This window comes from Mya arenaria, chromosome 7, assembly GCF_026914265.1.
Source record: "Mya arenaria isolate MELC-2E11 chromosome 7, ASM2691426v1".
Lineage (NCBI taxonomy): Eukaryota > Metazoa > Mollusca > Bivalvia > Myida > Myidae > Mya > Mya arenaria.
In genome coordinates, this window is record NC_069128.1 from 57489540 (window position 1) to 57514501 (window position 24962).

The 24962-nt window shown below is 34.1% G+C and overlaps 1 long non-coding RNA gene across 2 annotated transcripts; it reads right to left on the bottom strand.

The window, feature by feature from the left end:
• Positions 1-3589: 3589 nt before the first annotated feature.
• On the bottom strand, positions 3590-12824 carry LOC128240066 (uncharacterized). 2 transcript variants are annotated; one of them, XR_008262036.1, is made up of 3 exons: positions 12752-12824; positions 3922-4002; positions 3590-3688 (listed from the first exon to the last, which is right to left on the bottom strand). It is a non-coding gene; the product is annotated as an uncharacterized LOC128240066 (long non-coding RNA). The 2 variants fall into 2 exon arrangements; XR_008262035.1 differs by lacking the exon at positions 12752-12824 and adding an exon at positions 4295-4474.
• Between the last annotated feature and the right edge of the window lie 12138 nt (positions 12825-24962).

Consider the following 24962-nt stretch of genomic DNA (forward strand, 5'->3'; position numbering starts at 1 on the left):
ATATCACTCAATTTTAAATCCATTCTCCCCAACATTGCTATAATATCAGAGTTCGTTGGTCCTAAGCTATTGTTGCCCGAATGGTCTTCCATATTTTCCTGGGCTTTGTCACACAAATGATTAAGAGGTTCGAATAAGTTGCTGATTGGTACGCTAATCTCCTCGTATAAAACAGAATTTGCTTCATTCAACACCTGGCTAATTGATTCCGATCAACATAAACTAGGTTTAATGACACTCGTGAACGCCAAAGACATACAAAACACACAAACAAAAAAATACACAAACAAGAACATGGAAGAACAGCACAAAATTCAAAAAAAGCACAGTACATACATACTATATATTCAAGCACACCATCTTAAATTGTTATTGTTTGCTCCGCTACTCATGAAAGATTGCTGAATTTTATTTACTGATTCATTATGCAGATATCATATTAACAATTTAGATTGATAAATCTATATAAGATAGACGTAATAAATTTTTGTCAGAATATCAAGTCTATATATATAATGTTACAATATCAGTCAGACAATATATATTTGCCTTATTATTATAACGTCTATATATACTACTAGGTATATATATAATTCGATCAATCAATACATATTTATCAGGACATAAATATTTATTTAAACATATGTGTTAACATATCGATATGAGAGCATATGAGTAATCCGGGCCGGCTAATTTAGCTGGTACAACACCTGACCTGCAAGTAGGGCTTCCCGGTTTTAATCCCCGGACTAGCCATATACCTTGCTAAGAATGTGATATTTTGCGCCCATGGTGTGACGCTCACACAGTCAATAACTGTGTAACCCCAGCTCTGGTGCGCTGTAATTCGAGGCCAATTTGTTTTGCCGGCAAAGCGCCTGAGTTGCAAGTAGGGGATCTCAGGTTCAATCTTCGGAATGGCGACATAAATTTCTGAGCTTGTGACAGAATAAAAACACAAAATAAGACACGTAGCTACGGGTTACCGCATTCTGCGTGAGCGGATTAGTGAATCGTCCATTCCGTATAAATCTGCACCTGAATAAGGGGCTGGCATATTAAATATGAGACATTTTACCACACCATACTATTCTCTAAAACAGAATACGAATGCAAGTGTTGATATTTTTTAGAATGAACACGGTTTTATTTCGTCTCATTTCTGTATTCGTTCTCGTTAGGCAATTATTATTTTTTATATAAAATAATTTCATAATAATTTGTTTCCTTTCAAACGTAGGTACAATCTTTATTTATAATTATTTATTACCTTTAAAACAGCGAGTTCAGGAGCCAGTAGAATAACAAGAATATATCTATTTTGATCGAAATGTCTTCTCATCTTCAATTGAAGTATTGTTGACTCTGCAAAACTCCCAACTAATACTACAGTTGATACGTTCTGTAAATGTGCCATTTGCAATAGTTTGCTTTCATGAACAATGGTATGTTCAATTGTTTCATTAAAGATGTCTAACAAATGTTTAGCATTGATAAACAGTTTCTCTCTTATATATGATACTTTAGAAGCATGTTGGTTTTCTTCGATTTGTGTTACACCAGCTAGTTCAATGAGCTTTGACGGTAGTTTTATACTGAAATGATCATCATCTCTCTTCTTTACTTCAAACGATCTTTCAAGCTCAAGTTGTTCGTCAATTTCTTCGGTGGAAAACGTCCCCAGCACTTGTGCTCCAAAAAACTCATCCAAAAGCTATAGAAATGTAAAAACAAAAGTATTATCGAGAATAAAGATACCTTCAAACTTTTATAAGCCTTAAGATTAATTACCTCTAAAACAAAATTGACTTGGTGTAAGTCAAAATATAGCAGTCTTAAGCTACCATAATTTAATGGAAACTTCAGAGACTTCGATAGAGTAGCGAGTATTTAAAGATAAACCTTTTACAATACAAAGGTTCAAGTCCTTGCGAAACGTTTAAGTAGTTGTTTCTTTAATGTAGATGATAGCGTATTAACTTACATTTCTTAATCTAGGATGGAATTCGATATGCAACTTAAATCATTTTAAAAGCCATACGTTATTGACCTACTGTATTCCACTAATAATATCAATATTGGGCTGACGTCAGTTACAATGCAAAATATCGGTACAAGTTAATTGATGTCAACTACATTTTTTGCATCAATGTATTTCATCTGTTACTCAGCAAAATGCAAGTGATTCGTGAACAAACAGTGTCTAGAGCTTTACATTAAAAAAAAAAGGATCAATAATATAACCAATATTGAAAGTATTTCGGTCACATATTATCCAAATACGTTTGAATAGCATAAAAAACAAAGGAAACTAATGGTACAAGCCCCGTGGTAACAAAGCACATACACACATGTTAAGAAGCACACAGTAAGGGCCAAAACGTCACTGAACTAGCGACACAGCGGTACAAACACCACAGACAGACAATTACATGTATGTTGCCATAAATAATTCATGTTCGTTTAGTTATCCCTTATATGATGTTTGGAGGTTTTGGATCACTGAATACTCATGCCTCTGGCTCCGCCCATATACGCCAAATGCATCATCTATAGCCGGTTAAACAACCTCACAAATGAAAAAAGCGGACCACCACAATCAGCAATTGAGAGTATTCTTTTGAGTATAAACGTGGAACTTACAACTTCAGGGTGGGTTCATACACAAGCTAAGTCCAAAGCTTTACATGCACCGCAAACTATATCAAAACATTTAATGGTGCTTGATCTTTATTCTATAATTGACGAGTAGACTTTGCAATGTGAGTTTGCAAAAAGTAGTATAAAAACTTTTCTGAGAGTCTTATCTTTTTATATTGCGTTTTGGTGGTAGATACTTATTTACTGCGAGAATGACTTTCTTGAAGCATGCAATACATTAAGCGATCAAACTGATTTACGTATATTTGCAGCAGCACGTTTTAGGCGGCAGATTTATACAACATTTTAAAATGTAATAAATTATAAAGGTTACAATCTGGTAACAATGAGAACGTTCTTATGGTCATCGTGTGTAATCATGTCTATGATCATATATCTCACTTCCAATAATTTAGAATGCATATGCCTAAATCAATTGTGTGTTTTAACTGATTTGGATACTGATGTGCGTTTATTGACACTTCGGGAAATTTCTTACAAAAGCAAGCCAAACAGAGAGTCATATTAAAACCGGTTTTGAAAGAGCTATAAACTTCAATAGATATAACCGATATAGTAAAAGATTTATGCCTGACATGATATCGAACGGATATAGATAACTCATGTCGCTCCAATTTATGTTGATGACCGGTTGATGTTCCGTCCGATGTTGGACCGATATTGATAGGGTTATTCATTAGTTGTTGCAGATATACCGATAAAGGTTTTCGGTCCAACTGATGTTGATGACCTGTTGATGTTGTTTACCCATGCTTGACTTATGTCGCGCAATATTGCAAATTAACGCGGACCGATATCAAACATATTTTTAACAGATATCGGGTCGATATTTATGGCAAAATTTATTTTATATGGGACCGATAAATCCATGCTGGCTTGGGAAAATCCAATTTTAAAGCCTAGTTTTAATACTGCCTACATCTGTTACCGGGCGCTTATCGTTGGGGTTAAATGATCACTTGATAAGCAGGTAATAGGTTCGTTTTATTGTTTATTATTTCTTCATAGAAATATATGAGCGTGAGCCCTGAAAGCATACAAAATACAAAATATATGACATCTGAATATTAATCATGTTACATATTATAATTACATGTTATAATATAATATAATATAATCACATGAATATAAGTATTACAGTAATGACCATGGATGAATACACAATAACATACATGTAAACAACATAAAACAGTACAGACATGTTACAAACATAATTACAACATTACAAACATACATGACATAACATTATGACAGTCTTACCAGTATGTGGTACTGAGCTCCACTATATGTCTCTAACACTCGATCTCAAGCACTCGTGTGGGGTTTATGTTTAAACGGTATCTGCAATGTTAAATTAACATGTGCCCAGAAGTATGGAAAAGTGATAACATATATATATAAGAAGAAATAACCAATACTGCCATTTAAGAAGTTATTATTAAAACACATTTTCATCTATCAGAGGTTGACAATGATAAATCAACGAGTATTTACTTAATCGCTCTAGTGAACGAGAATGAGTACAACACTGCAATTAGCAATTACCCAATTTCAATCGGAAACCACATCGAACTGATTTAGAAACAATAGCAACGAAATGACAACCACAAACAAATAAAACAACAAGACTTACCAAAATCCTATATTCCTTAGAACCCTGATCCTTTATTATTTATAGTAAAATATATATGTCTATATTGTTTGACAGGTGAAAAAGTTGTGTCAACCTTATGACGAACGAAAATTAAAGGAAAGCGGTTAAAACAACTGACCAATCAAATCTTGCATTTGCAAGCATACCAAGCCCTGGAGTTCAATAAAGGTCAAACTATAAATATATTAAAACGAAAGTAAAGAAAGTAGTCCCTCTAGCGTAAACCAGTATGTCGTAAATAATGACCCTGTCACATACTCCGCCACTTTGAGAAATGACGTCTCGTCATCGTCTGTCAATATATATAGTTGTATATATTTCTCTACTAATACATATGTACTTAACAATACAAAACTATCATGAAAAGCCTACACGCTTATCAGCTTTAAATACTTTCTACCTCTATGCATCTCTTAACACATAGCTACTTTTACTGACTATAACCTGACTACTACTCCCCTACTTTGAAAATATTGTGCCCTCACAATCAAACAAAAAAAAAAATGAATATTTAAAAAAAAATACAATAAAATACAAAACCGTGCATATCAAGTATTTCAAAATTGTACACAGTAATACAATAAACTCAACATTAATCCCACTTCTTTAGCTCGAATACTCAATATATTAAATACTCTCCTTTCCATACTATACTAAACAATATTATACAATTATCACAATAATTCACAAATAAAAATGTGTTAAATCATGTCTTGTCAATTACATACTATAACATACACATTTTTAATACATGACAAAAAATAAAACATACTCTTGTGATTGCTCACCTTAATCACTTTATTTCATTATAGTCTAAATAATCTTATGAACAACCTCACTATCTAGTTGGCTGAATACTCCAGACGACATCAATGTATTTTATGCATCTACTTTCGTATCTCTTGGTCTTGTTACCATCTGGTACATGTGGTAATCACCGTATTTATCTGGCGGTTTCTTCTGTCTCGTTGATCTTCTCTGAATAGGTTTTGGTCCAATGTTTCTCTCATTCTGTTCTATCTGTGTTTCTTCCCTGCCATTCACATCTGTTGCTCTCGGTAATTCTACTACCTCTTTGTGAGTTTCTTGCTGAATATTTATCTCGGCTACTTCTTCACCGACTTCAGCTCCCTCATCATTCTCCACTTCAAAATCAGTCTGGTTCTCTTCCTGAGTACCTTTAACTTCTGTCTCTACTTTCTCAATATTCTCTGTATTCTCTTTACTCTTATGCGCATTTTTATTCTTTTCTTCTACTACTTCTGTAGTCTTTTCAGATCACCTGCGGGCGTCCCCGAGTCCATGTGTACATGCTACACAATCATCATCTGATTCTTCATCTTCTATTGTCTGTCTAATTTCTTCACTTCTCTCTACCGTTTTGTTGTTTTCTAAGACTGTATCTTCTGTTGGTACGTGTCCTCTTTTCCGAAGTCTGGGTTTCGGTATCGGCTTGTCCAACTTCTTTTCCGTCTCTTCAACACCCGATTCTATTGGCAACAGATGGTTCCTATGTATCGTCTTTTCAACTCCTGTTTCTGATCTTACTTTAAACACCGGTATTTCTGGTCTCTTCTGTTCAATCACTGTGTAAACATTGAATTCATACTTGTCTGCTAATTTGTGTTTACCTTCCCCATGTGAAAGTATTTTTACCAACACAGTATCTCCTACTGACACCTTTGAAGCTTTAGCTTTCTTATCATAAACTGCTTTCTGTTTCAGTCTAGCTTTCTCATTATGTCTTTGTGCTATTTCCTGTGCTTCTTTCATTCTCTGTTTCAGATCTCTTATGTAATCAGATTGAGTTGTCCTTTCTGTTTCCACTCTTACTTCTTCAAATACAGAATCTATAGGTAACTTCGGTGTCCTGCCGAACATAAGTTCAAATGGTGACAATTTAGTACTTTCATGTTTTGTACAGTTGTAAGCATAAACTAAAGGCTTAATATAATCCTTCCAGTTTGGCTTCTGATCTGGCTGTAGTGTTCCAAGCATACCTAGTAAAGTTCTATTCCATCTTTCTGTACAACCATTCCCCATCGGGTGATATGGTGTTGTCCTGCTTTTCTTCATACCCATAGTTTCACATAACTCTTTAATCAACCCCGATTCAAAGTTTGTACCTTGATCTGTGTGAATCTTGTCCGGAATCCCATACTGTGTTATGAAGTTGTCGTAAAATGCTGTGGCTGTTGTCTTTGCCGTCTGATTCTTGGTAGGTATAGCAAACGCATACTTTGTAAAATGATCAGTGATAACTAAAATGTTCCCAAACCCTTTTGAAGATTCTAAACTCAAATAATCCATGGATACTTATTCTAATGGGTATGTTGTTACTATGTTAACCAGTTCTGATCTCGTTGTTGTTGTTGACTTTCTCTGAATACATCTTTTACATTTCTGAACCCATCTCTCAACATCATTCGTCATTCCAGGCAAAAAATATCTTTCCCTTAGCAGTGACGTCGTTCTCTCCCGTCCGGGATGTCCAATCTCATCATGAAGTCCCTTCAATACATCATTCCTATAAACCACTGGTAAAACTTATTGAAAGACCTGCTTACTATCTCCATTCTCCTTCCACACTCTATACAAAACTCCCCGTATCACCCTAAAATTGTCAAAATTTCTCCTCATCGTCATATCATCCTTTGTGTCACATTCTTCCCTACTTGGTAAAACCTGATCTATGACTGTCCTCCTCCATCTCTCTATCAATGGGTCTTCTCTTTGTTTTCTTCTGATTTCCCTATATTCTATCTGAGCTAATGGTGCTCCAGGAGTTTCAGTAGCTTCTACAATTTTTATGCTTGCTGTAGGTATTACTTCTATATATGGATTGGCATCAATGCTTCTACAAGTGGTTTTAACAGTACTATCTTCAATCTTAATGAAATCTTTGTCTTCTTCTGTAATCCTCTCAAATGGGTATCTACTCATGGCATCAGCATCAGTATTCTTAAATCCCTGTCTGTAAAATATGTCGAAATCAAATTCCCCTAAAGCTGAAGCCCATCTCTGTCCTGTGGCATCCAATTTAGCAGATGATAAAACATATGTCAGTGGATTGTTGTCCGTATAGACTACGAAGTGATTGTATGCCAAATAATCTTTAAATTTCTCCGTAACAGCCCATTTCAATGCTAAATATTCCCATTTAAATGCTGAATAATTCTTCTCAGATTTAGACAATGCTCTGCTGGCAAATGCGACTGGTCTCTTGTCTTGATATAAAACAGCTCCTAAACCCTTTCCAGATACATCTGTATGCAATTCAAACTCTCTGGTAAAATCTGGATAGCTCAAAACTGGTGGTTGTGTTAAAATCTTCTTCAAACTCTCAAATACCTTATCTTCATTCTCTGTCCATATCCAGTCCTTCTGTTCCTTCTGCTTTCCCTTCTTCTTCGTGCTCTGTCCTGGTAATAAACCTTGCAGTGGTTTGGTTATTTTAGAAAAGTCCTTAATAAAACGTCGGTAATATCCTGCAAAGGCTATAAAAGATCTTAATTCGTCAGCATTCTGTGGAGTTGGCCATTTCTCAATTTTCTCAATTTTACTGGGATCTGTTTCTATTCCTTCCTCACTAACAACATGCCCTAAGAAGCTCAATTTCTCTTCAATGAAAAAACATTTCTCCGGTGATAGTTTCAAATTGTTCTCCTTTAACCTTGTTAAAACTTTGTCCAATCTTTCTAAGTGTTCTTCAAATGTATCAGCAAATATTATTAAATCATCCAAATAGGCTACACATATGGTCATATTATAATCCCCTAAGCAATCTTCGATTAATCGCTGATAGGTGGCCGGACAATTTGATAAACCGAAAGGCATTCGAACAAATTCGTAGAACCCGAGATTTCCTACTGTAAACGCAGTCCTTTCCTTGTGAGAGTCTTCTACTTCAATCTGGTGATACCCGGCCTTCATGTCTATTGTTGAAAAGTATTTACTACCAGCTAAACAATCAAAAATCTCCTCTATCCTAGGTAAAGCGTATGCATCTTTTGTACTACGTTGGTTCAACATCCTATAATCCACGCACATGCGTAATTTTCCAGTTTTCTTTGTAACTAATACAACGTTGCTTGTCCAAGGTGAACTAGATCTTCTAATAATGCCTGCATCTAAAAGTTGTTGTAAATGTTGTCGAACCTCTTCTACCATACCTGGGGGAATGCGTCGATGTGGTTGTTTAAATGGTACTTGTCCTTCTGGTAATAAATCTACTCTATGTTTTATTCTTGTACAGAGTCCAATATCAATATCTGAGACTGAAAAGATGTCCTTGTGTGTGTCTAATAATTCATTAATTTGTTCTTTCTGTTCCAAATTCAGCTTGTTACTTCTATCTACATGTATCTTCTTCATAGCTTCTTGTGTTTGATCTTCTTTAATCATTTCATCTAAATTCCCTTCAATAACAACTGGCTGAAGTTCACAAAGTATTGCCTTTGGTGCAATTACTACAGAATTGGTTGTTAAATTCGAAACATTGACCATGACGTGTGGGTGTTCTCCTGATTTATATGTGAAGACAGTTGGTGTAATATCTATATAATCTGGTAGAATAGAATCTTCTGTTTCATGAACAATTGCATATGTTTGAGCACAGTTAATTTCCTTATCTGTGTGACCCATAATATTTCTACTTTCATTTGGACCTAAGATGATTTTGTCTGCCTCTGCACTCTTAACTAAAGCGATCCTATTCTTATTCTTCCGTAACTCCTTCTCCCTAATGTGTAACATCCTGAATGCCAAATACCATGGATTGTGTAAACTAGCTCTTTGTAAGTACTGTTCTCCAAAATTCTTCTTACATTCAATCAATAATTCATTCAGAATGTTTGTTCCAATAATAATAGGTGTGCTTTCAGAAAATTTTGTATCAGGAGTAATAAGAAATAGACATGTATGAACTGAAGACTTTGGAAGTCCATTTTTAATTTCAAGTTCAGCTTCCATGTACCCTAAGTATGGAAGTTCTTGTCCATCCGCACATTCTATTTTAATGATATCACTAAGAGGCTTGATTTGCTTATAATTCAAGTTGTTGTTGTAGTATGACTCACATATGACACTAACACAACTACCTGTGTCTAGTAATGCTACAGTTTCATGACTATCTAAATTTACTCTAACATCTGTGGTTTCACCTACCAATTTAGGGTCTATTCTTCCCTTTGTGCCTTCAGCTGACCCTACTACAGAGGCACTTACGCGTTTGGGCAGTTAGTCTGGATGTGTCCTTCCTCCCCACAATTGTAGCATGTTGGTCTGAAATTGTTCATCCCCCTCGGACCTCTTGGTCCATAACTACCTCTGCCTCTAAATTCACCTCTACCTCTAACACTTCTATCAAATCCACCTCTACTACCTCTATTCCCATCAAACCCTCTGGAATATCCACCTACACTACCACTACTCCCATCAAACCCTCTGTAAAATCCACCTACACTACCTCTATTCCCATCAAACCCTCTGGAAAATCCTCCATTACCTCTAAAAGCTCCCCTGTATCCCCTATAGGTTGCATAACTTCTACCACCATTACTACTATCTGTCTCATTTTTTTGTCTTTCTAACCGTTCAATTCTTTGACTTAACTGCTGAAACATGTCTTTCACCTCACTAAACTCTGGTTTCTTTTCAACATTGGTGGCACCACAACCTTTACCAGCTTCTGTGGGTTTAATGTCTACTTCCATCTTCCTAAGCTCTATTTTGAAAGAATCATAATCTTGAATGATATCGAATTTATACCCAGCCCTTTGCTTTAATTCTTTATTTAAGCCCTTGTATAGTACTCTTCTAAGCGTGTCCTTATTGCCTTGAGGAATACTGCCTAATTTCACTGCTAATTCAAACAAGTCTTCTACCCTTGCTGCGTAAGTTGACACATCTTCCTTAGATTTCTGTTCCACAGAAAAAAACTTCTCCATCACACTCTCAGGCGTTTCAATACTCCCAAATTCACTTTCTAACTTTCTGATTGCTGTATCTAATGTCAAACCAGTACCCGCTCTCCTCAAATGGTCACTAGCTTTACCCCTAAGTGCTCTCCTAATCCCATATAAAATCTGATCTTCAGTAAACTTATTGTCTATGAGCAGGCTATCTATTTCATACTTAAATGCTAACCAAGTGACATCTCCTTTACTTGATTCCCCAAAAAATGCTGGCAACTTTGGAAAATGGTAAGAGTGTTGACTATTATCATGTACCGGCATTGCATGTTCAGTTTCATCCTTCATACAGAGTTTACCACACATTTCCATAAACTTCATCAAATCCCCTGGATTTTCAACCTTCGGCTGAACCGGTAATGCATGAAAGGCTTTTAACAACTTCTCATCCTCATTTGTAATATGACTAACATCTTCCTTTCCCTCTTTCTCTTCCATCTCATCTTCCAACAACTCTAATGACTGTGCCATAATGTCTATGTTCACTAATACAATATCAATTCAAATTTAAATCAACCAATTCAGAAGTGACACCCTTAAGTTCATCAATGAAATAAATTTTCAATGATCATCATATACAATCTCCAATATCACTAAGTCAATTTATAGTTTCTCATGTACACACAGTACCAGTCTATTTCTTCATGTACACACAATAGTTACTTACCATACCAGTGTAATTCTCATTCATCAGTTTCTATTTGTCCACATAATATATCACTGTACTTCAATCATCCTTAAATCATCAAACATCTCATTTGCTTCAACTGACACCAATCAATATCATAATCAATCAAATCACTTGATTCTAAACTCTAAACCTTCAAGTCTATTTTCAATAACTACATGTACATCATCAAAAAATCAAAACCTAACTTTCAACGGCATCAAAACCCGCAATCAAATTCTCAATGTCAAATCACAATTGTAAACCAAAAATATTTCAAGTCAAGTCTCCTATCAACATTGAATACCAAGTAAAATTGAAAATACCAAGTGTACAGTATATCTTATCCAATGGCAATTGTTTTAAATATATTACTATGATTTTATTACAGTTCTATGTATCAAATAATTGCCTGTATGTATAATATTATCACCTAGTGACAGAATAAGAGCAACTTTAAATCAAAGTATCATTCAATAAATTTCCAATCACTATCAGCTACAATTATTACAATATATTCAATACACTATTTCTAATAAATGTCAAATGCAACAAGTCAATAAAGCTGATCACCAGAAAACTGTACTTTGAATAAATAATTGGCAGGTTTACATTAATAAATGCAAGTATCAAAGCAGTAAACTATTTCACTGAAATAAATCAGCTGATCCTAACAGTGCATGTAAACAAAGAATTGTACTATCAACATGTACATAATCTATAAACTGAAATGAGGTCACTTAATTATGAAGTGCACAATAGTTCATTACATGTGTTCAAACACAAATAAGATTTTAACTGCACAACTAAATTAGTATTGGTGTACTGTAATCTAAACTACGGTTACTAATCACTGAAATATGCCTGTGTGTATGTAGTTATTTAACTAAGATCAATCTATAAACTACTTTACATGCCACACACAATTTGTAAACAAACTACTGGGTTTCTGTGTTTTTTTTATAAACTAGGTTAACTAATAATAAATTAGAAAGCTAATTTGCATAATCTCGTTTTTAGTCTCGTTAGACCCTGTTTTTTTTTTATAAACTAGGTTAACTAATAATAAATTAGAAAGCTAATTTGCATAATCTCGTTTTTAGTCCAAGAACCAATGAAAATGTCCGTAATGTCAGGCGAGCAGATGCGTAGGAAAATATTCAAGGTCACGACATGTACGTAGGTAAACAGGCCTGTCAAATCTAAGAAAATAGTTCCCAACTGTCAAAACAAAGATCACAGTAATTTGGAGGGAAATCAATCCAAAACCAATCCGAAAAACCCAAAATAAATGCAATATTTCGCTGAATCGAATGAACAATAGTACCAACTGAATTTCTCAATTTCGAATCAGAATCTACATGTAAATGACAAATATAAACAAATCAGGTGAAATCCAAATACAGTGTAAAATTGGTCAAGGCTAATTGCAGTATCAGAAATAAATCAAAATAAACCTCAGAAATAGCAGTATTATACCTTGAAATATGATGTTATTCTTGATTAATTAATAAGATATACAGTAGACACAAAATATTTAAAGAATTTGTTAGGATTTATATTAAAAGAGATAAGTTTAGAGAAAGACTGAGTAACCCTAAACCAGAAAGTTAAGTGTAATCATGCAAGTGATTTCTTTTCTCTCCTTTACAAAATATCTCACAGTATACTGTATGACAGAACAAAAATTGCAGCAAATTGTAATTACAACCTTGACTGGAAATTACAATATTACTTATATACTGTATATTAAACTTTCACTGCAATATCTGTCAAGTCAAAAATAAATGTACTCACTCACTGGTAGACTGGTAATGATATTAGTACTGCAACATGGAATGTTCTTGGTCACTAGCACTCAAAAAGTGTCATAGTCACAATGATAACTGTACAAATGTATATTTATAATATTCTGTGGTTAAACACAATGTATATGGAAGTCCTAATCTTCACTGTAGCACCTCCTAGTGTTAAAAGCTTTTAAAAATGTCTTAAAATTCCGTGGTTCCAGTGACACAATGTAAATAATGTTCCACCAAATCTCCTCCGGGAACTCCAAACGTCCTCTGGGGTCCACACGTCCTAACGTCCCAACGTCTCCTGTGGTGAAAACGTTACTGCCATCCCGAAACGTCCTCCTGCGTCCTGAGTCGAAACGTCCTCCCGATACTGCCTCCTGACAGCATGCGCGCAGTAGATATTAAATCCGATGTAGGAATAAAAAGTAATGTTCCAAAAATCCAGTGCTGATTAAAATCCAATGTGTAAAATCCAAATTGTCACAGTATTTAGTATATTATAGTGTTTATGCTCATGTCCCTCGTTGGGCGCCAAATGTTACCGGGCGCTTATCGTTGGGGTTAAATGATCACTTGATAAGCAGGTAATAGGTTCGTTTTATTGTTTATTATTTCTTCATAGAAATATATGAGCGTGAACCCTGAAAGCATACAAAATACAAAATATATGACATCTGAATATTAATCATGTTACATATTATAATTACATGTTATAATATAAAATAATATAATCACATGAATATAAGTATTACAGTAATGACCATGGATGAATACACAATAACATACATGTAAACAACATAAAACAGTACAGACATGTTACAAACATAATTACAACATTACAAACATACATGACATAACATTATGACAGTCTTACCAGTATGTGGTACTGAGCTCCACTATATGTCTCTAACACTCGATCTCAAGCACTCGTGTGGGGTTTATGTTTAAACGGTATCTGCAATGTTAAATTAACATGTGCCCAGAAGTATGGAAAAGTGATAACATATATATATATAAGAAGAAATAACCAATACTGCCATTTAAGAAGTTATTATTAAAACACATTTTCATCTATCAGAGGTTGACAATGATAAATCAACGAGTATTTACTTAATCGCTCTAGTGAACGAGAATGAGTACAACACTGCAATTAGCAATTACCCAATTTCAATCGGAAACCACATCGAACTGATTTAACAACAATAGCAACGAAATGACAACCACAAACAAATAAAACAGCAAGACTTACCAAAATCCTATATTCCTTAGAACCCTGATCCTTTATTATTTATAGTAAAATATATATGTCTATATTGTTTGACAGGTGAAAAAGTTGTGTCAACCTTATGACGAACGAAAATTAAAGGAAAGCGGTTAAAACAACTGACCAATCAAATCTTGCATTTGCAAGCATACCAAGCCCTGGAGTTCAATAAAGGTCAAACTATAAATATATTAAAACGAAAGTAAAGAAAGTCGTCCCTCTAGCGTAAACCAGTATGTCGTAAATAATGACCCTGTCACACATCGTTCTTAGATCTTAGTTAGGACAAGATGTAATACCAACCAAAACTACAATAAATATAGCCTCAACACATCAAATTTCAAAATGTATTATTATGGTTAAATGTGCTACAAGTAAGTAATCTAAGTCAATTCTAAATATATATGTTATAACATGCATTAAATGATAACGATATAAGTTTGAAAAGGTTACGGCCATAAAATATTATTTAGAATCCGAATTATTTATTATCTACTACCTGAAATAACTTCTTATTTTCGTAGTCCTCCTGACGGCGGCATTAGTGCATCCACACATCCATCACTATTGACCATGTGTGCAGTAATGTCAACGGTGCCCCCTTTTAGAACAACAGATGGATGAAATGATAAAACTCCCGTGTTAGTTCGACATTTTCAATCATCGAAATTGACTTAATACCTCAAGGGCCCTTTATTCTTTTTAATTATTTCTGTCGCTATACTTCCCACTACCTCTGAGTCACACATGTATATGTTACGCAAAAAGAATTTATTACACTGTCGTATAAGCAATTATATCAAAATCACAGAAACAAGTTATGGTTTAGTGTCACAATGTTATTAAAACATACTTTTGAACATATGTTAGCCTTTCATTAGCCATATCAATGAAAACAATGAAGCAGGTAGTAAATTATTTAGGAAACGTTCTAAAAGCTTGCTGCATCTAGTTGTCCGCATGTAATAACCTGATCAATCAAAGCTGTAATTAAATTACATTAAACTGAACAAATTAATAAGGATATATGTCTGGAAAAGCGAACTGACATGAGGTGTTATATATAAAACAAACATGTTGCCAAATAAGCAGAATAACATATCACTGGTCAATACCCTACGCTGTTATCTGCCTTGACGAGCAGAGAAGATCTCTGCGACCACGTATAAAATGGCAGAGTTTAAACTAAATTAAAGGTCATCTTCGAGCTTTTTACAAGCATTTATGAATCAGTCACGAGAGCTATTTCACTTTGCACCAAAGTGAATAAACCGCTTTTAGGAGATTAACAATAGGAGGGCTTCAGACAAATTTTTATAGCAAATTAAAAAGATACAATGTAGTGACAAAAGATTGCATAACTTGAAATAAAGCATGTTATTTAACCCTATCAATACACTCTTGACAATGATATCTTACCGCCAAGGTCTATGATAATAAAGTTGCTGTCAGTTTTAAAGATGTCCTTCTGTCGAGGATCATAAGCGGTTGAATTCATGCAGTATATAGCGGCCGCTTCTGGTTCGTAAACAAGCTGAAGGTGTTCGAATGTTATCCCAGCCTTAACTATGTTAAATGCTATCTTAACACGTAAGAACATAATGTTATTTACACATGACATAGGCTCGGGTTTAGTCACTGATATTTTGCCTCTAAATAGCTTTATATTGTTTGAATATTAGCCTTTAGCCTCTAGTTTAAATTGTATAAGAAATACATAAGCCAATTTAAACTCCAGTGTCTCATGTTTTGCGACTCTTCCTATGATAGCAATTTTACGTAAAAGTGCATAAAAGCATGCATCTTTGAACAAGTTCAGATATTATTTTAATATTGAAAACGTTTTTCTAGAAGGCAAAGAAACAAAGGTGATATACTAACAGGATGTATTATTATCTGACCGAAATTCAGGTTTAATTTGATCGCATACATTTCAAAATATGATACAAAAGAAAACATAAAAATAATAAACATTATCACAGGGAATACAATTATTTTTTAGTATATAGGAACATTCCAATGAAGTAATTTGTCAAAATAATGCACTTTGATTATGAGTTTGATAGAATCGACAAGAAATCCCATGGATTATGCGATGACAATCAACTGCTTATGAATATGTTTAGTAAAGATCATGAGATGAACGTTTGTCTCGTTACCATATGAAGCCATAGTTGCATTTTGCATACTACAGTTTATGTGACTGTGTAACATTAGCTTCATTATTTAAACTATGGTGTTTCTTGTTTCAAAGTTAATTGGTTTTGTTTTTTGAGGGCTACCGGATGTTTGGGAAGTAACTAACCTTCTCAGCGCAAGGACCATAATTTGTTTCGCGGCATCATCCCAGATGGCGGGAACAGTTATCAACCATTTAATGTCATTTTCCTCAGTACGTGGGGCATGTCCTAAGAGAGTTCCCGCAGCTCGTCTTTGAGGTATTTGATTGTGCCTCCAAAAACATCTATTACAGTCCAAACTCGCTATGTCGACGTCTGATATCTCGACATTCCGGATATGTCGACTTTTTTCTGCGGTCCCGAATTCATTCCTTCTTATTCTATATAAAATAAATCTGCTTGAGTCGATTTTTCTATCTCGTTTTTTTCGTTATGTCGACCTCCTATTTCAGTCCCTGTGGTCGAATTTCACACATTGTCCTTGTTTCTTATGTCGAACTGTAGATCGAGTTGTAGGTGCGAAAATTTTCATGACGGTTTGCGGCAAGTCGCTAAATTACCGTGCGTGTCAGAATAACAAACTGTCATAATTGGAGGTAAATTGGTAAGTGTGAATAATTAAAGTTGTTTGTTTATGTTTGAAAAAGGCGACATTTATTGCACAAGCTATAAACTGAAACGCACAATTAAGATCGCCGATGACATAATCGGAAAATTCGACAACATTGAAAGTAACGTGACGAAGAAATTTATCTATACCGTATGTAGAAAACAAACGGGCATAACAAATGTGCTCTTTTAAAGTTGGTGTCATATGTGCCTTAACGTTTTCTTACAATATATAGTTTTATATCTGATTTGTGTAATCCGTCAACGTGAACTAAATGAATTTGACTCAAATAATTCATTTTTTACAACTTTATTTTTCAATAATAACAAGACCGTTAAATTGCATATGTCGGATGTCGGACATAAAACAAACTCTAAGGTGTTGGGATTGGGGATACTTTTTTTGTAATTCGGATGTGTCGAATGTTCGTTATCTCGACTTTTTTCCCTAGGTCACGACAAAGTCGACATAACGTGTTTCGACTGAATATTCGTTGTCTGATCCTGATTATCCTTCATTGTTGATGTAACACGCAACTTCTGCAAGTTTAAAGACTTTTGTTTAAAGACATACATATACTTCATACAAACATACACATTCACATACATTAACAAGAAATTTCAGTTTATAATTATCACAATCATATGGAAAAACAGGTAGAACATTAATAATAGAGCGTGCCGATTCTTAAATGAATACAGTTTACCCATAATGCATTTTATATGTTTCCCTGATTTGTATAGCATAAAACAAATGAAAGGATATGTAGCAGATGTTTGATCATGAATAGGGTAGGATTATTGCAACGTTTCATAACATAATCAGTTCCAAGTTATAATCTGGGTAGTAAGACAACTTTATCACTTTTTAACATCTACTTTATGACGATCCGGGATGTTATGTAAACCTTTATGTGACGAATTTGGAGTTTCATAAACGAGTTCTAGTTTTTTTAACTACCCTTTATTCCGGTCCTCAATGCAGATCCATTTTAAACCAACGGTAATACCTCCACCCAATGTGTTTGGTTTCTTTCGCAAGTTCTGCATAAATCTTTTCCGCCTGTAATTTACATATACTTAAACGAATGCCATTTTGTCTTATAATGTCAGGTAGTTGATGCCTGAACGTTATTTCTAGTCACGGGACGTCATAAAAGGCAATGTTACACCCAAAGAAATGTTACACTTGGTGAAATATGTTTTCTTGACATAAAACATTTAAAGTTATACATTATCACGTCCGTGTAAGTACCAAAATCCATAGTGTTTCCTAGTGTAATAAGATGCAAATGCAAATATGCTCATAATCTTACACATGTTTCGATCGGAAATATGCATAGCTTCTAACGCGCATGTATAAAAAGACTTTTAGTGTAGTATGGTTGCAGAAAATAAAACCTATATCAGCACATTTCAATTGAAAATTTGTCTCGGTCCTTCAAACCCTATTTTTCGATGTGGAAATTCCTTACTGTTTTCTAATGCTCTTCCATGAATGATTTTAGCGACCAATATATCATTACAATGGCCCAAATTGTTTACAATCTTATGCGTGTAAACGTAGTAGATATTAATCAACATGACTTCTTAAAGGGTTTGGATTTCAACCTTGAAATTGTAAAAAATCATAAAATTAAAAAATATTTCATAATGTAATGAACTAAATTGTTCTCAAAAAATCTGGTACGTTATCAATAACGGTTTTACATGTAAGATGATTAATCTAACTATCCTTATTAGTGAATCATCTTTCTATCTGATATAACGATGAAATGTATTGTTGACGAACCATAGCAGGTAGGGTTTAGTTATAACAGTGAAAATGAAATGCCTGGTATCCAAATGAGTTGAAATTCCCATCCTTGTCAAATAGGATGACGGTCAGAGCTTTGTTCGTGATTGTAGACCCACTAAAGGTAGAAAAGGAACAGATCTGAAAGAAATTATAAATGCGGCGTTGAAAGATTTTTTTCCAAGAATGTATAGCACATGATGTAATCTAATGCTCTGTAACTCTGCTGGTGCGATGCTGTGAGAGGACGTGGGCTGGTGTTATTTGGGAGGGAAATGGACTTGTCTGGCGTACTTAAATTTGCCAAAGGCTCGTAAAAAGTAATCAATCGTTCAAGGGAGATACATAAGAATAATAACATTCGTAAATTATACTAAAAACCTAGATTCGCAGAAAAACTTGATCATTTTTTTGTGTTATATGTTTTTCCTAGACTTTGCCTGTATAAACAACGATTGATTCAATGTTAAAAAGTAGTAACATGAATATTCTATTTTGTCTAAATGAAGGTTTAAACCAGGTTTTTAACTACAATAAACAGTAACGAAAAACCGTCCTTTTTCTGCTTTCTTATGATTGACATCTAAAACCTTTAAACGTTAACATGAAATGTTACTAAATAACTGATACTTATGCGTACTTGTCGGATCGTCGAAATTTAAAAGCGTACCAAGAATACGTTGAAGCAAAGTCTAAGGCTGCAACAACCATGTGTTCGTCACGCGACATTTCACTTCCTGCTTTTAGAACAAAAAAGAAACAGATTCAAGCTAACAATAGATGTCCTGACAATTATTCATACGCATATTGTATTCATATTGTAAATATGTAACAAAACAGATTAACATGATAAGTAACTTAATTAAAGGCTAATATACACTGTCAGTAGTTTAAACTAATGTACACGCAAAGAACACACTCGCAAATGTTCTTCCTATGAATTTACAAAACCTGTTATAAGATAATAATAAATATTGATCGAAACCGGGCCGACCTAAATATTTACGCAACGCACAATATCGCAAAATTTATTCAATAAAACATTATAACATATACATGTTTAAAAGGACTTGCTAATAAAAAGAAATAAGAAGTGTATTTTAAACAGGTTAATGTAAACTAGCTTTATCACGTACATTTAAAATGAGCCAACAGGTGTATCTCAATGATCAAATGCGATGAAAACACATAGCTATCTGTTTAACTGATAATCGTTGCAACCTAAAGAAATATGCTTGGTTAAATTAGTTAATTAAGCAACCTAATATACAGGGACATGAACACTTTTAACGCTTTCGTTTTCCCCATTTACCATGATAGACAGAGCTAAGGCGTTATAGACACTAAAACAGAGACACACAGCGACACAAAAAACACGTGTATCAACTCATTTTGCTTTAATATATTGGAGTAGCCGTCTTGACTCGGTAAGTGAAAGTGGATTTTACTTGGGGTTTTAACAATGAATTGATACCCAACCCCACTTCCAATGTTTTTGAAGTACGAGTGTAAGTAGTGCATTTGACGCCAATGACAGAAATTTGTTTGATCAATTAATACACTCCATAACTATTATTAGTCATTGTTATATTATTTCAGTTTTCTATTCCCTTTTTTCCCCGGGAGGCGAGTCACAGGCAAATGCTACTGGTGATGGGGAATGCTTCATAATTTATTTTACGTTTTTGTGATACCCTCATACCTTCCCGACAGGTTGGTCACATGAGGAAACTGGAGGTAATTGAATGGTACCTTATGCAGAAAATGGTCGCCAATGTGGTCGGTTCCGATGTTATTGTCCTCTACCCAGTCCTCTGTCCTCTATTTTTTATGCTTTTTACTTGCATATTTTACTTAGCGGAATTTAATCAAATTACTTATTTCATGATACTTATCAGAGCATCAGTTCTTTATATGCGATATTTATTTTGATACATTGACCTTTTTTATACTTTTTTTCATTTATATTGGGTCAAGCTACTTAAAGCACCATGTACAGAAAAGACTAGCGAGGACTGCTATAGTCTTAAACGTAATTATGTTCAACTTAAGATTTTAAGTTGTGCATCATTTTTAGATTGTCACAGGTACCCTTCTTAGTGTGTATTTAAGACACGGTGTTATTCACTCTGTTGCTTGTCCTGTTATTATGAAACACATTGTCGTCACACTATGTCGTAAGTTCCTTAAGATGAGAAGTCTATATATGTTTGTTCAATCGTTTACATTCCATGTACATGTAAACATGGCCAAGCGTACCATATCTACGTTCGTGTGATTTACAATGAAATAGCGCATAGCTACCCTAACTATATTGGTATGCACACTTATACTTAAAACAAGCATTAAATAAATATATTGTGTTGTTTTAAAAACTTGCTGGCGAATAAAATATATGTAGGAAATGTCACTAATAGTTGTTTCATGGTTAAAATAAACACAAAGAGTAAAATATTAATATATTTTTCTCAATTCGGAAACTGTGAGCATTTTCTTATCCAATTACACATGTATGTAAGTTGATATTCATTATAATAAGTTTTCATTCAACGAAAAAAAACATTTTTATATCAATGTTACCTTGGCAAGATCATGTATAAAATATCCGTCGTAAAATAAGCGTTAGCTAAAAAAAGAAGTTCCAAAGTATATAGCAACTCAAATTACATTTCCGTTCGTATTCAAAATTGATATGATAACACTGTTTTGTTATGAATGGAACGAATTGGTATGAGATCTTCATGTTTTCTCCATTTTTCGATTTTGTCTTCTGATATAGCTAACATTCATGTTATAGAAATCTCAAATTCTTTAAATCTTAATACTTTTAAAATCAGCCTTTGATAATGAAATTCTTAATACGGAATATTGACAAAATCAAAATATCACATTTCAAACTACCTTCAAGCTCGCATGCGATCGAGTTATAAAGTGTAAATATACAGATATCATGTAGTTCATATAATAAATTGTTTTGTTTGTAATAAATAAATTGATCAAATTATAGCCCTTTAATTATGTGGTCCTTAAATTATTTTAAGGAGTATATACAGATATACTATCATTGTCGTTATTAGGAAGAAACTCGTTTAAACAGATTTAAGATTTGAGTATTTAACTAAATTTTAAGTAGAATATTGCTAAAAGGTACTACCACTAACAAAGTGATATAGTAAGAAAAAAGTTTTTCTTAGCCAAGGAAGCAAACACGATCATTTGTTAATAAGTTGATATGTTTAATAATTACATTATTTAGTTGCATTATAAACGGAAATCACGGGGAATTTCCTGCACTATAAAACATATGTTTACAATTCAAACGCAATTAATGTAGTTTTTTGCAATAAACAGCAATTACAGAAAAAACACGCAAATGATGGAATGAAAATATGAAACGCGATGATGCGTGACATGACGTACTTCTGTTCGCTCGGGTGTACAAATTCATTTTGGTTTCTACGAAATGGCATGTGCTAAATCTCGAAATCAGAAAACTAAATCAAAGGCTTATGAGTGTTTATGCAATCAACATATTACTGGTTAAGGTGTATTTTAACTAAATGTTGGCGTTCAATATACTTTCTATATAATGTGTCTTTTTTAAACATGTCCCATACACGCTCTTTTCTCATATGACATTATTTGCCCAAAGTTATGAAAGAGTTGCATATTTTAACAGTTAACCGAAGTATATCGGCGTACATTTGAAAACACTCCTGGTACGTCCTGTATAGACTAAGCTAATCATGCCACAAAGCAGTGCATGTTTGCACCAAAGCCTCGGTTTGTTGAGCCGTCTAAACTAGAACATTTAGAAGCATTTATAAAACCTCTGAAGGCATTGAGATGTATTGACTTATAGGATGTTGAGCATGCTAAAACAAACTACAAAAACAAAGATTAGAGGCAAAGGGTTAAGTGACCTTTAAGCATATGTTAAAACGTAGACATATATACATATTAGTAAACAATACTACCAAAACAAAACAACATCAAATTTTGAGAAGTCTAAAACAAATAAATGAACTGAAAATGAAGATACATATTGCTCAAACTGATATAGTTATAACAGGTAACATAAACGATATCAATTTTAGCATCAGTGTAAATCACTAGTAGGTTTTAAAACTATGAACAGTGTTATTGAACACGACAACTCGAACACTTGCATTTTAGATATGTCCAGGTGCTTATAAGTCTTTCGAATTCTTTCAAATTGTCTACTTGCCTAAATTCCTTTGAAAGATTGTTCCACACCTGGGCAGCCTCAAAACGAAATGAATCATTTCCATACATGGAAGTTCATACCCGAGGAATGGCAACTGTGTTTGCAAATGTTAAACTGTATGTAGGTGTTTTATCTAATTTAACAAGATCATGTAATATTCTGGTGAAATACCATGTAAGCACTTAAAAGTTTCAATAGCGATTGTTTTAGTCCTTCCAGCACGAAGGGTAGATACGTTACAGCGACACAGGAGATCTTCATAATATGAGTTAAATCGTTATAGAATATTTGAAGGGCCCATAATTGAGTTTTATTCTAATATTTCAAAATATTTCTTACTACAAAAATGACAAATGATAGGACAAAAGATCAAATTTTATGTGATGAAAGTTCATAAATAAAAAAAGTCTGTTCTTTTCAGAGAGACATTTGCATCGTTTTTGCCAAGAAGATCGATCAATTCACGACCATTGAGGCCTCCTCTTATCACACCTAGCTTCCGTATGCGGCTCGCCCCCGGGGAGGTCTGAGGATACCGACTAAACCAGAGACCTCCTCCCATCACACCTAGCTTCCCCATGATACTTTTTTGGGAGACGTTACAATACCTGTAATAAATTTGAGAAAACAGATGTATAAGCCCATCAATGAGAGCTTTCAAATGTAACATGAGTTTCCGAAAGGTTATATGGTACTTTCAATAAGTCAGATAAAACATCCTCCTATCCCCGTTAGCTTCAGCATGTGGTTGGCCTCCCGGGCACAAAATATCACCGCTACGTTTTGCCAACGTCTCTCCCACGGGTAGGTTTGAAAGTACGCCCACATATTTCAATAAAATTTGAAACACCTCCATGCCCAACGCACCACCGCTAGCTTTTGTAATCAAAACGTTTTCCTGCTGTCAGAAGTTCTATGCTCAACTATTTTTAGAGACCAAACAACTGTTTGTAAATGGAATAAGCGTTTAAACGTCTACGATCACTTAAATCTTGCCTTATTAACTTCGCTTCAACAGAATTGAATTTCGAACGATTCAAGTACTTGGAACATAAGCACAGTTCAAGTAAACATGTTTAACTATCACATTACAAACCTGCACGGACACAAGTTGTTGAAGACATTCCAACCGCCGCTTGAGCTCCACACCTACACATTTATCTTCCCCAACCAAATTTCTTTCGAAAATCTTGGTTATATCTCAAATAAATAAAGATTGGAAAAAAGGCAATTCCTGTACATTGGTATCCAAACAACGTAAACTGCAATACTCTTTAGAGTTTGACGCCGATTACATGTATACAAGCACATCATCTGAATACTCTTGTAACTATAGTTCAATATTTATGATAGTAAACTTATATTTTATATATTAAAAATAATATCATAACAAAGAATATGTGAGACGCATATAAAGCACTATTTTAATAATATTTACAAACATTTTATCTGAAAGATTAATGAGAATGCGATGAATTAAAAATGAAATTAAAACATAGTAAACAATCATGTGATTACTTACTAAAGGAATATGACAATTCGTTTAACTTATTAAAATCTGTTTTCTGATCAAATTCTTTACAACCATCCATTTTGACCATGGCAGCTGCCGTTGAGCTGTGACACTTGATATCGGATCATAATATGTCTGTTGCAGCAGTTTGCTTATGATTTAGAATGTCCCCCTCTTGTATTGAACTTCGTTTTTAAAAATACGTTTTTTTCAGTTTCTCGAGTTGTCACAGGAATGACGAATTACCCCCGAATTCCGTCTGGACCCTGGAGTGACAAGTTTCTTTAAAACAGGCATTTACTCTGATGTTATTGTACACTCATTTAGATTTTCACTTATCATACCAATGTGTGTATAAGTAACGCTTCTAGGAAGAAAACGTAACAAAGGTCCATAATGTTGTAGTTAGCAGAAATAGAGTTATTGTTCTTATATGGCACTGCCTCTCAATGCGCTTTAAAGAAGTTAAATCAAATTACATCCTTTTTTAATTTAAAAGTTATGCGTCGGACATTGGAAAGTAACAAAGGGCTAATACTGTTATCTGGGAAAATGTGAAGTTAGATTATATTCAATTCAGTAGTTTTCAAGTTATGTTCCCTACAAGAAAAAGAGCCGAA